The following is a 12,628-nucleotide window of genomic DNA, read 5'->3' as shown; positions in this document are numbered from 1 at the left end:
TTACCGAAATGACGTACGACCGAGTACAACACAGTCCTACAAGGACAAGAGCATCAAGGTCATACTTTACCTCGCTGAATTATTTTACAACACATATATACAACTGTGTCTAATTAGCATACCTCACCTACAACACTGAGAAGAATATGACGAGTTCAGGTCTATCGTGCCAGTATAACCAAAACACCAACATTGTATCTAACGCTGACCGTTCAAACCAACGAAATCTTACAAGACCAAAGAGGCGAACTGGCAAAATCCACACCATGAAAATGAGAAAACCACACTGGATCAAACCCCACGTGAACAAAACCACACTGGATCAAACCCCACGTGAACAAAACTACACTGGATCAAACCCCACGTGAACAAAACCACACTGGATCAAACCCCACGTTAACAAAACCACACTGGATCAAACCCCACGTGAACAAAACCACACTGGATCAAACCCCACGTGAACAAAACCACACTGGATCAAACCCCACGTGAACAAAACCACACTGGATCAAACCCCACGTGAACAAAACCACACTGGATCAAACTCCACGTGAAGAAAACCAAAAAATCCAACCCCACACCGATAGGAAAACACAATCGAAACCCACCCAAAAGCAAACCGCCTCGACCACGATAAATGAAATCCATAAAACGCAGACCCTCCAAAATCAACCAATTATGAAGCCGCGAGAAGTAGAGCAATACAAAATAATTCCGAGCACAAACTCTTCAACAAAAGCTGGTCATGCATCAAGACAAAAAGGGAGAGAGAGAGAGAGAGAGAGAGAGAGAGAGAGAGAGAGAGAGAGAGAGAGAGAGAGAGAGAGAGAGAAAGCGCTTTCAAAACGGCGGGAGGCGACTCGTGATACCGTTTTAGCAGGAATGGGCGGCCAGAGCGGTGAAATTCGGGTCGGATTCCGCTGGGCAGTTTGGTTTAAACTTGGTCGCGTTAAGTTTGGTTATGTAATTCTGCGCCGCCAGCTCAAGGCACTTTAGGTTACGTTCCATTGGCTAAGGTAGGGAGATAGCCTAGGTGCGTTATCTCCCAGCTACATTTAACATGTGGAGATAGCCCAGGAATTATCTCTACGTTACATTGAAGATAAGGAGATAGCCCAGGTGTTATCTGCACGCTACACTTAAGAAATGGAGACAGCTAGGAATTATCTCTACGCTATATTAATGTCTTATTAGAGGTTTTGGAGATATTTTAGGCGTTGTCTCTACGATACATCAAGGTCTTGTTAGGTTAGACGGCTAATGTCTGGTTAGGTTAGGATGCTATGTTAGGGAGATACTACAGGGTCACATAGCAAATTAGTTCTGGTTAGGTTAGGTTAGGCTGCTAGGTTTAGGGAGGTAAGCTTCTTGGTTTACAAAAGCTATCATCCTACACCAGTGTCTGGCTTAGCTTTAAAAGATGTAAAAATTGATGAGAGGAAATTTATGTAAAACAGGCGACCAACTTTTTCTATTCAGGATATTGCAAGAACGCGTGGGGCCGTGACGACTAGGCTGCCCCGCCGCCGCCACCACCCGCTGCTCACCCTACCGACCGACCACTCCCAGACCTTGACGTCGACTGGCGGCGGCCTGTACGTGAACTGTTTATTTCTATAATTCACGTATTCCGAGTATGGCCGGAGCCGAGGCTATTAATATGCAGGATGCGGCGAAGTAGGCGGCAGTATTGCCGGCAGAGGGAGAGAGATAAAGTACCGAGGTCTAGAGATACAGTACCGAGGGAGAGGGAGATGTTGTACCGGAGGGAGAGATCCTGCAGCGAGAGTGCCGCCCTCTTACTTGTGAGATTCAAAACTTCGTTCCCATCCACTCCAGCCACTTTGCCACACTTCATCACACGGAAGGTATTCACCATCTCTCCTCTTTTCACCAAACCTCTCTTATCAGGACCGTCTCGCATCGCATACCGCCACTTTCCAAACACCCGACATCTGCTGCTCTGCCATCAACCACATTCAACAATCCTTCAAAAAAAATCCATTCCGTCTCTTCTTCACATCCATCTTCTCCCTCTATTATCGCTCCCCCATTCACTTCCTTGGCTGACGCTCCCTTTTACTCCTTTGTCCTCCTCACACTATTCGCCTCCTTCCAAAACAATTTCTTACCCTGTCTGAAGTTTGCTGATGATCTTTCACTCCAACTCTCCTGCCTTTTTTTTTTTCTAGCCCCTGTAAGTTCCTTAACTCCAGCCGCTTCCTCTTAAACACTTCCCAATCACTCGCACTACTCCTGTATAGGCAACGCTCATAAAGCTCTCTCTCTCTCTCTCTCTCTCTCTCTCTCTCTCTCTCTCTCTCTCTCTCTCTCTCTCTCTCCTTTATCACCGACAACTCAACTTCCTCATCCCAACACACATTACCCATTCTCGCAAGCTTACATTGCACTTTGAAGCACGTCACACACACCTCTCTAGCACATGCATGCACTCTTACCACTACTTCCCCAGATACTTCCCAATCCTCAACTCACTCTCCCCTACTCTCACCTATACTCACCCCTCTCACCCGTTGTTTAACCAACGCATCATGGAATTCTTTACACAACTTTCTTTTCCAAGCTCACTCACTATCACCATCCTCTTCTTACCCTACCATCCATTTCCTCTCCTGTCCAAAGCCTCACAACAAACTTTTAAACCCTCGCCACTGCCAGTAAGTGATCAGAACGTCACCACCAGCTGGCCGTAGCTCTCAACATATATACATCCAAAAGTCTCTCGTTACCTCGCTCATCAATTAGTATATAAACGAGTAATACACGCCATCAACCCCATCCACCCACGTATAAGAATTCAAGTCTTTTAAAACTAAGTATTCCCAAATATTTAATATATATATATATATATATATATATATATATATATATATATATATATATATATATTTTCTTTCAAACTATTCGCCATTTCCCGCATTAGCGAGGTAGCGTTAAGAACAGAGGACTGGGCCTTTGAGGGAATACCCTCACCTGGCCCAATTCTCTGTTCCTTCTTTTGGAAAATTAAAAAAAAAAACGAGAGGGGAGGATTTCCCGCCCCCCGCTCCCTCCCCTTTTAGTCGCCCTCTACGACACGCAGGGAATACGTGGGAAGTATTCTTTCTCCCCTATCCCCAGGGAATATATATAAATATATATATATATATATATATATATATATATATATATATATATATATATATATATATATATATATCATGACAAATAACAGAAAACGCGAGTCTCCAAAAAAAAAATACGAATTAGTATTTTTTCCCTCCAAATACCCGTGCAGGAGGCCGCCAGATAACGGTCGCTCCTGTTTTATGTCCGGCAAACTCTACAAACGGTTGCCGTTGCCGGTGCCATTACCAGATCAACATTCTATTACACCGAACCAACATCGAACCCGCGTACTGTAGTTCTATCAGCTTTTTATGTCGCCCATTATAGCCGCTCTGTTACCTTAACACTCCATTACCTGGTGTCATTTACCCTGGCCGAGTATTGCGCTGGATCGTCACCAGGTACCACTGTCTCAACCATTATATGTAATGGTTCGTCAACCAGGTACCTCTATGTCATCCCCCTTCACTACTATTACCGGTCATCTGATGGTATTTTCCCCCCTTACGCCAGACATTAACTACAATGGATCAGGTAGCCCACCCATAACACTGTACCGTGCAATCAAAATTCGTCAAGCATATATATATATATATATATATATATATATATATATATATTGGAAAGGATCACAATTTTGCGCGTGATCAAGATATTCCTATGAGTCCACGGGGAAAATGAAACACGAAAAGTTCCCAAGTGCACTTTCGTGTAATAATCACATCGTCAGGGGAGACACAAGAGAGAAATATGGCAGTCTCTACGATGTATATCAACTGACTGTCATATTTCTCTCTTGTGTCTCCCTTGATGATGTGATTATCAAACGAAAGTGCACTTGGGAACTTTTCGTGTTTCATTTTCCCCGTGGACTCATAGGTATATATATATATATATATATATATATATATATATATATATATATATATATATATATATATAGCTAAAAATGTCCGCATAATCCGCCAACGCGAATATCGTTAGTTTGAACGAGGTTTGAGTAGAAATACGAGAGAACGTTAAGTCCTGGTTAAAGCCCTAATAATATTCGCTTATCAAAGGAAAAAAAATTATCATATATATGTTAAAGACTTTACGACAAATTAACAATTCATAGTAATATATTTTTTTCACAGACAATACGATAAACCACCGAATAAAATTACCTCAAAACTGGTCCCATTACGACGTATGAATTTCTCATCTGTCTTGAAATATTCTATATGTAAATAAGTAAATAAAAATGTAAATAAATTGATCTATTTTCAACAGCTTCCCGGGAAAAAGAAAAAGGGATGGGAGAGACAAAAAGAAAATGGAGAAAAAATTTGGCTGAATTTGATTTTTTTTTTTTTATAGTCCCTGTAAGGCTACATCAAAACACCGAGGTCACGTCTGAGAATGAGGTTACAGCCGAGGATGAGTTCACCATCAAGGACGAGGTCATATTAGAGGACGAGGTCACATCGAGGACCAGGTCGTTGTCTTGGACGAAGTCTCAACCGAGTCATGGTTGAGGTCACACCAAGAGCAAAAGGTCAAACTTGGAAAAAAAATTTTACATCAAAGTCGAGGTCGAGGTCGAGGACGAGAGGGGACCGTCGAGTACAAGGCCACAGTCGAGGACGAATCCACGTCACAGTCGAGACCGGTCATTCAAGGAAATGTTAATAATGTTTTGTTTGACCAATTTTTCTTTTTTTCTCTCTCGACTGAAAGTTCAAAACACAGAGCGACCGGAATCTATAAACTGACCACTTGGACTGGCTCCATCGTGCACATCATTGTGATACTCAATTTTTACCATCTAAATATCAACGATATCATAGACTTTTAAATATGATTTTTAATTGACACAGTGTATTGCAAAACCGAACCAGCCAATCACGTGAAAGGGGGAGAGGAAGAGGGAGGGGTGGGGGCGGAGCTTAATCAGAGCTGAGTATAATTCAATTTTTTTTCTTTTCCACAAAGTCCCACTGTTTCTGACGAAGCGCAGGAGCTTTCTCGAACCAAGATGGATCTTTACATTCTCTCTCTTTACTCCAGAAAGAAGAATAAAGCAAAATTCCTACGTGCCATAATGACGTGGCAGTGCTACAGACGTGCGATGGAACGCATATGGACGGTATATACATACATATATATTTATTTTCTGGGCGTCCAACACCAGAATAATATAGCTTGAATATAACCCCATTTCTATGGTAATATCTACTGAATTTATGGGAGGGAGATTTAGACCACAATATAACACTTTCCTCGTTAAACACACGGCGTGGTGGTGGCATCTGGCAAGATGTCGCTTTCGGAAATTCTACCTGAAAAATCTATAAAATTACTGAAAAATACTAAGAACAGTATATGCAAATTTCTTATATATATATATATATATATATATATATATATATATATATATATATATATATATATATATATATATATATATTCCAATGAGTCCACGGGGAAAATGAAACACGAAAAGTTCCCAAGTGCACTTTCGTGTAATAATCACATCATCAGGGGAGACACAAGAGAGTCCACGTGGACTCAGGAATATCTTGATCACGCGCAAAATTGTGATCCTTTCCAATATATATATATATATAGGCTATTCAGACAGGTTCTGGAGGCAACACTGGGGTCACTTTCCCAGACCAGCTGATGATAAGGAAGTCTTCTGTCGTCTTCACGCCACGCAACTCAATACACCTTTTAAAAGCACTGTCCTTAAGGCACATAAACCTCCTAGACCATCGGGTTTTCCCGTTATATCTCCTACCCACGCACTAACCCTTATCAACCAGCACCGCTACCCATCCATACATCTTGATACCATCACAAAACACACGTAGGTGTGTACACAAAGAGACGCGAACTGAAGCGGGAGACAGACGAGGAGCAAATATATCCATCCATACCGTTGGGTAAAGTCCATTAAGGCGGTTAGCGATGTCGCTCGGGGTTTAAAGGACTTATCTATCACCATCCACCACCCCTCGCTGCTGCCACCGGGGCTGGTGACTCACTCGCGCCCGAAGTTGGGGCAGATGATCCAAAGTCAACTGTCCCCTACCCTCCACTTGGGTCGGGGTTCACTCTCACTAGACACAAGACGGGACACCCACCCATCCACCCACTAGCATGACGTCGGCCAACGCTCGAGACTGACGGAGGCTGGGTTAGCTATGACTTAGCCCACTGGAGAACGACCGCACGACCTGTGTGAGCAGGACGACATGACGATCCTTGAACACGACAATGGCGACCCGTGGGTATGATGGTTTGGCCTAGCTTTTAATGATTTGATCCTACGGGATGAAGTCAATGGCCGGGCCATTATTTCCCAGGGTTATGCAGTCGTGTTCAAGGGTCGTTATCGTCGTGCTCAAGAGTCGTATACCGTCGTGTTCAAGGGTCGTATACCGTCTTGTTCAAGGGTCGTACCGTCGTGCTCAGGGGTCGTATACCGTCGTGCTCGAGGGTCTCATACCGTCGTGCTCAAGGGTGGTACACTGTCGTGTTCAAGGGTCGTACCGTCGTGCTCAAGGGGTCAAGGAAAGATTAATGCACCGTGTGATTTATTCCAGTCGGTAAAGTTTGCTTATCATGAGGCCAATTTCATAACTGGCATATCTGTAACTTCCACTAAATCTTTGTGGGATTATTTCTATGTTTAATCTGCGTCCTGAAGTTATTTAGAATATCGCCACCTGACATATAAATCAAATTTGTTCGTTATCATTCTTCTGCTGTTTGTAAACATATTCAGCTTCCTCGTAAAGCCAAAGCATCATTCCTAAAAAGAACACAATCAAGTATATAGTTATCCCTGTTGAAACGAAAACAATGAAAAACAAAAAAACGAAATGAAACGACTAATAATATCTGTCCACCGCGCGCCGTCCGGTGTTGCCGACATCAGTTTGCAATTACCTCGCATAACATAATTCATAGTTAAAAGTTGGTTAACGAGTTCAGATTGTATTTCCTATGAATTAGTTTTTCATATTTTTTTTTTTTCCAGATTCCGCAACCGCAGGTATGTGGTGACGTATGACCTAATTCGTATGCATTTGTAAAAATATTCGGAAAAAAAAAATATTGTAAACATAGCGATGATTGAATGCGGAAAGGCATCATCAATTGGCAATGAGACATTTTGGCGTTACCGGACTCCCATGTGAAGGGTTAAAAAAAAACAAACCATGAGCCAGAAGTCGTATCATGCTCGGGGACTTCCTAACCCACCCTAAGGAGCCTAACTTAACCTGCTCAGTCGCAGAGCGCTGCTTTAGAGGTTTACGTAAAAGTGCTCTATAAAACACGGGTTCTGAGTGTGTATAGTAAAATATTCTGCATGAAAAGCCCACCATACACTGTGAATAATAATACAAGGTGTGTGGGAAGCCCCGTATATTGTCACAAAACAAAGCAGTGTACTTTACAATCGTCCTTTCACAGAATCGAATTTAAGCCTAGCTTAAATTCTAGGCGCTCATGCGTCATGTTCAAAATTTGCCTACACGCATTGTGCAGGCAAATAGCGCACCGCGTCGCATGCATATATACAAATCCATACAATGGCGGAGGGATTTCAGTGGGGGATTACCGAAAAGAGATTAATAATGCTATGACTGTTTATTTTGATGGTTATATTCCACAACAGAGAGACGCACACACACACACAAAGATACACACACACACACACACACACACACACACACACACACACACACGTGTGTGTGTGTGTGTGTGTGTGTGTGTGTGTGTGTGTGTGTGTGTGTATATATATATATATATATATATATATATATATATATATATATAAGACAGTCATGAGAAACAGCACACAGCGTTCTCCGTCATCCTAGCCCCACTCTGCCCCACACATCTACGGCCAGGACTCGTTTCCCGCGTTAGCGAGGCAGCGCTAGGATCACAGGAATAACGGCCTCATTTACTTAAATACATCCTCTTAGTTGCCATGTGATATGCACCGTACCTGAGCCCCCATATCAAGAGAAGCTTCACAGATATTTCCGTGGTTTCCTGAGTCTGCTTCACATGTCCTAGTTTGGCCCACTGACAGCACGTCATCCCCTGTATACCACAACGCTCTAATACACTTGATCCTATACACACACCTCTCACACCCTCCAGCATGTTCAGCCCCGATTCAAACCCTCCTTCACTCCACCCATACATTTCCTTTTCGGCCTCCTAAGAGGGTTAAGATAAGAAAAAAAAAAATAGATTACATTTTGTGACATCTGTATAGTTAATTGGCTGGATACTCCCCTGTCCCAAACCATTATCACATCTTGGACAAACGTTTTATAACTATACACAAATTATATACTTCTAAATAAAATCATAAACGCTACACACATTTCCAAAATTTTGGGATATGTCAACTATCATAATATACAAAATGATAATATAAGGAAAGTCAGATCTCCTTATTCACATCCCTCCCTAAAAAAAAAAAAAAAAAAAAAAACCTATCGCGCCCTTGGGTAATTAAAGGATAATAGGATTCTCTCCTTTTCAGGTCCTTCCCAAACTAGTGGGCCCAAGGGGAACTCCCCCTGTGACACGCCACCGCTGCTCAGCCTGACAACCTTATCTATAAGATCTACGGGATCGACCATGCAAATGGAGTGGTGATGTAAAAACGAAAAGGAAGACGGTCGTCACCTTACCATTCTGAGCATATAAGAGCACTCTTTAAGTGTGAGGAAGGGATAGCATATTCCCCATCCCTTTTTGAGATGAAACAGACGTGACCCATTATTCAAATACATTCCACAATACGTAGACACCGAACATTATCTAGATCAAGGACTTGCCTTTGGTTTCGACGTATGTCAGTGTTTCCATCTTCCTAATTCCCTCCGTCGGCGTATCTCTTGGTAACTACACCGATCACTGTAGAACGGAAACACACACACACACTCACCTGTGATGAAGGAAGGCTCTTGTGACACGAGACATTTCCCGATGCCACCGCAACACCCACCGCTCGCTTACCCACAACAACAATGGCCTCCTCCCTCCCTCTCTCTCTCTCTCTCTCTCTCTCTCTCTCTCCCAGCCCAGAAATGTTACCAAGACGGGAAACTTTACCGTATGTGCGCCAATTTCTACTATTTTGCGTATCATGCCACCGCAAACATCAGTGTCAAACGAACGTGAACGATTACTTATGACAAAACGATTTCAGAATGACATTTGGGTCACGTTGTGTGAATAGAGCGAGTGGGGTGGCAATTGTACATCTATCGCGATAAAATTAAGCGAACTGGCCTTCTTGGTTCACAAACCAGTTTCGTATTTCTCCTCAGATTTAGATGAATAAAGAAAAATAGAGAAAATGTTACAAATTGTCAATCGTTGTCGTATGGGAAGCGAGACGTCGGCGGTTTTCAAGTGCAGCTGCTGTCGCCACTCGGCAGCGGCGCTGCCATCTAGCGTCGGATTGCGTTACTATCATATTCTCTAATCCAGTCTCGTAAGAATCCGTTCTTGTTACCGTTATTAGTATACAGTGTACGGTATTCTCATACAACCTTGAAGAAAGTGATCGAAACTTTTGGCCTGGTAGTTCTAACTAGACGCTGACAGGTTTAATGAGCCTGGCAGTCAGATGATAGCTTTTAAAGGTCAAATAACCAGTCAACCTTTTACGTTACACTGAGCAATGAACAGCTGTCGTTATCAAGGCCTCATTCGACGTGCTAATGAACACGACAATTCCGCGTCAGAAATCCCTGCGCCACAGCCACACTAGAGGTGAAATTAAACATGTCTGATTGTCGTAAGAAATAAGAAATCAACCCACTTTCGCCCCTCGTTGAGGGGAAGTTGAGGGACGGCCCAAACTTCCCCTTCAACGCCTCCTTCCCCAACCCACACCCCTGTCCGTGACTCATCTCCACCACCATCGTCATTACTACCATCATCACCATTCCTGACCCGTATATATATATATATATATTATCCCTGGGGATAGGGGAGAAAGAATACTTCCCACGTACTCCCTGCGTGTCGTAGAAGGCGACTAAAAAGGGAAGGGAGCGGGGGGCTGGAAATCTTCACCTCTCGTTTCTTTTTTTTTAATTTTCTAAAAGAAGGAAAAGAGAAAGGGGCCAGGTGAGGATATTCCCTCAAAGGCCCAGTCCTCTGTTCTAAACGCTACCTCACTATCGCGGGAAATGGCGAATAGTACGAAAGAAAAGATTATATATATATATATATATATATATATATATATATATATATATATATATATATATATATATATATCGTCCGGTGTGACAGCAGTTGATGGGTCAGGCACAGACCCTGGGGGAGGAGTGAATAACTGACACCTGACATCAGAAACATTTGACACGTACAGCTTGCCTCTCTCACCCAAACATTAACTTTCTCCTTCATTTTTCTACACCAAGACCAGAGATGATGTTAATATATATATATATATATATATATATATATATATATATATATATATATATATATATATATATATATATATATATATATATATATTTCTATTAGAGAAACATGTTAACACAATAACAAAATTCTAGATGAATACTTTTCTTTTTTTCATACTTGATCGCCGTTTCCCGCGTCAGCGACTCTGCGCCAGGAACGGACGAAGAGAGGCGCCATCCGCTCACATCAACCATATTCTAGCAGTCATGTGTAACGCACCGATGACTTCACGCCATCTGTCCTTTCTATGTCCAGGTACCAACCACAACCACCACCTCTCCTGACCACCCCCCCCGCGTTCTTTCTTCAACACCATCATTCCTGACCAGCCATCAACACCACCTTCCCCTTACATCGCCCTCCCCACCTCCCTCTACGACCAAATCCCTCAACCCCACACCACCCAACCCCGCCCCAACCCCGGCTGCCCCTGAGGGAGTAGGCAAACCCCCTCCACAATGTATTGAAAAATAACACACCAATTAAACTGCACAACATTACTCATACAGATGCAAGGTACGATGATGATGATGGATTTTTTTTTACGACCTACAGTTATAGATCCAACCTCACAGAGGGTTGTCAGTTGTAGATCTAACCTCATAGGGAGGGGGGGCTTGCACGAGTCTAACCTCTAGACGTTCCAACCTCACTGGAAGAATCAACCTCACTTCACTTTTGGTGTCCACTGCACTGGGTCACTTCTCCCCGGTCTGCTCGTCCACTGTTTTGTCGTCGACTCTCGGTGTCACAGAACCTTCTCCTTCGCTGGGCACAAACGGGTTAAGACAAAGGTATAAACACACACACACACACACACACACACACACACACACCCACACACTAGCCGCGCGCGAAAGGCACCGGTGCTTTGGCAAAACTAACCTTAAGTTGAATGTAATAAGGGAAGCGTTGCCACCCCAGATCACCATGGAAGGACGTGGTTACGCCCGACTTTGAATGCTTCCTCTTATGTAAACTCAGACAAACCTAATCGCACCTTAACCTTCTAAATTGCATGAACCTAATCGAAGAATCTATAGTAAAATACATACACTAACTTTCCACTACACCATCCCAAGATCTTAAAGAGTAACTTCTGTATTTTGTTTGCTTGTTTGTTTGTTTTAAGGGGGGGGGGGGGAGAAAGGAGAGGGGGCGGGACTCTGGAGAGAACATAATCTATAAAAGTGTAATCCGAAAAACAAAAGACAAATGACGGTTATCCTTGATAACTCGTCCAATATATTTCCCCCCCTTCGTTCAGCCAGTAGCAGGGGCAGTTAGCCGTCTTGACTTCCCCCTACTAGGCAGCAACAAAGACGACTGAAAACATCACTGAAAGTAAATTATACTTTTTTTTCCCCTCTTGATCAAGGACGCAAGTCGAAAGTTTTTCCCCCTGACGAACATATAGTAACCATATTGTATATCTGGGCGATTGGTCGCCTGTAGCAAAGGACAATATTTTCTCTTCTTTTTTCTTCTTTTAACATTTTTCATAATTTTTTTTTTTCGACCAGTTTGTACACAAAGTTGTATGAGACTGCCTCCCCCCCTTCCCCTCGAGTCTTTCAATGATTACATAACTATGCGATGGGGGGTCTCGAACCAGCGTCCCGAGACCAGAGTTCTATAAACATTGGCCTTCGTCCGTAGCCAAGGAGTCCTCATAGAAAACCGATGATCCGTGTAGACGTCCCAGGACACATCAAAAGAGGTTCCACTTTGCCCCCTCCCATGCACTTAATAGATGATACTGGAAAAAAAAAAAGAAAAAAGAAAAGAAACGCTAAAAGTAGCGGCAAAGAAAAAAGTTACAATATATAAGAGAGAGAGAGAGAGAGAGAGAGAGAGAGAGAGAGAGAGAGAGAGAGAGAGAGAGAGAGAGGTGAAATCGCGCACTTCATTAGTTTATATCATTCTACTGAACATGTAATTTTTCTACACATGTGGCGCAACACGTTTCATGGAGACAATCCACCTCATCAGTCGC

This window comes from Panulirus ornatus, chromosome 65 (genome assembly GCF_036320965.1).
Source record: "Panulirus ornatus isolate Po-2019 chromosome 65, ASM3632096v1, whole genome shotgun sequence".
Taxonomy (NCBI): domain Eukaryota; kingdom Metazoa; phylum Arthropoda; class Malacostraca; order Decapoda; family Palinuridae; genus Panulirus; species Panulirus ornatus.
Note: the sequence above shows the minus strand (reverse complement) of the source record.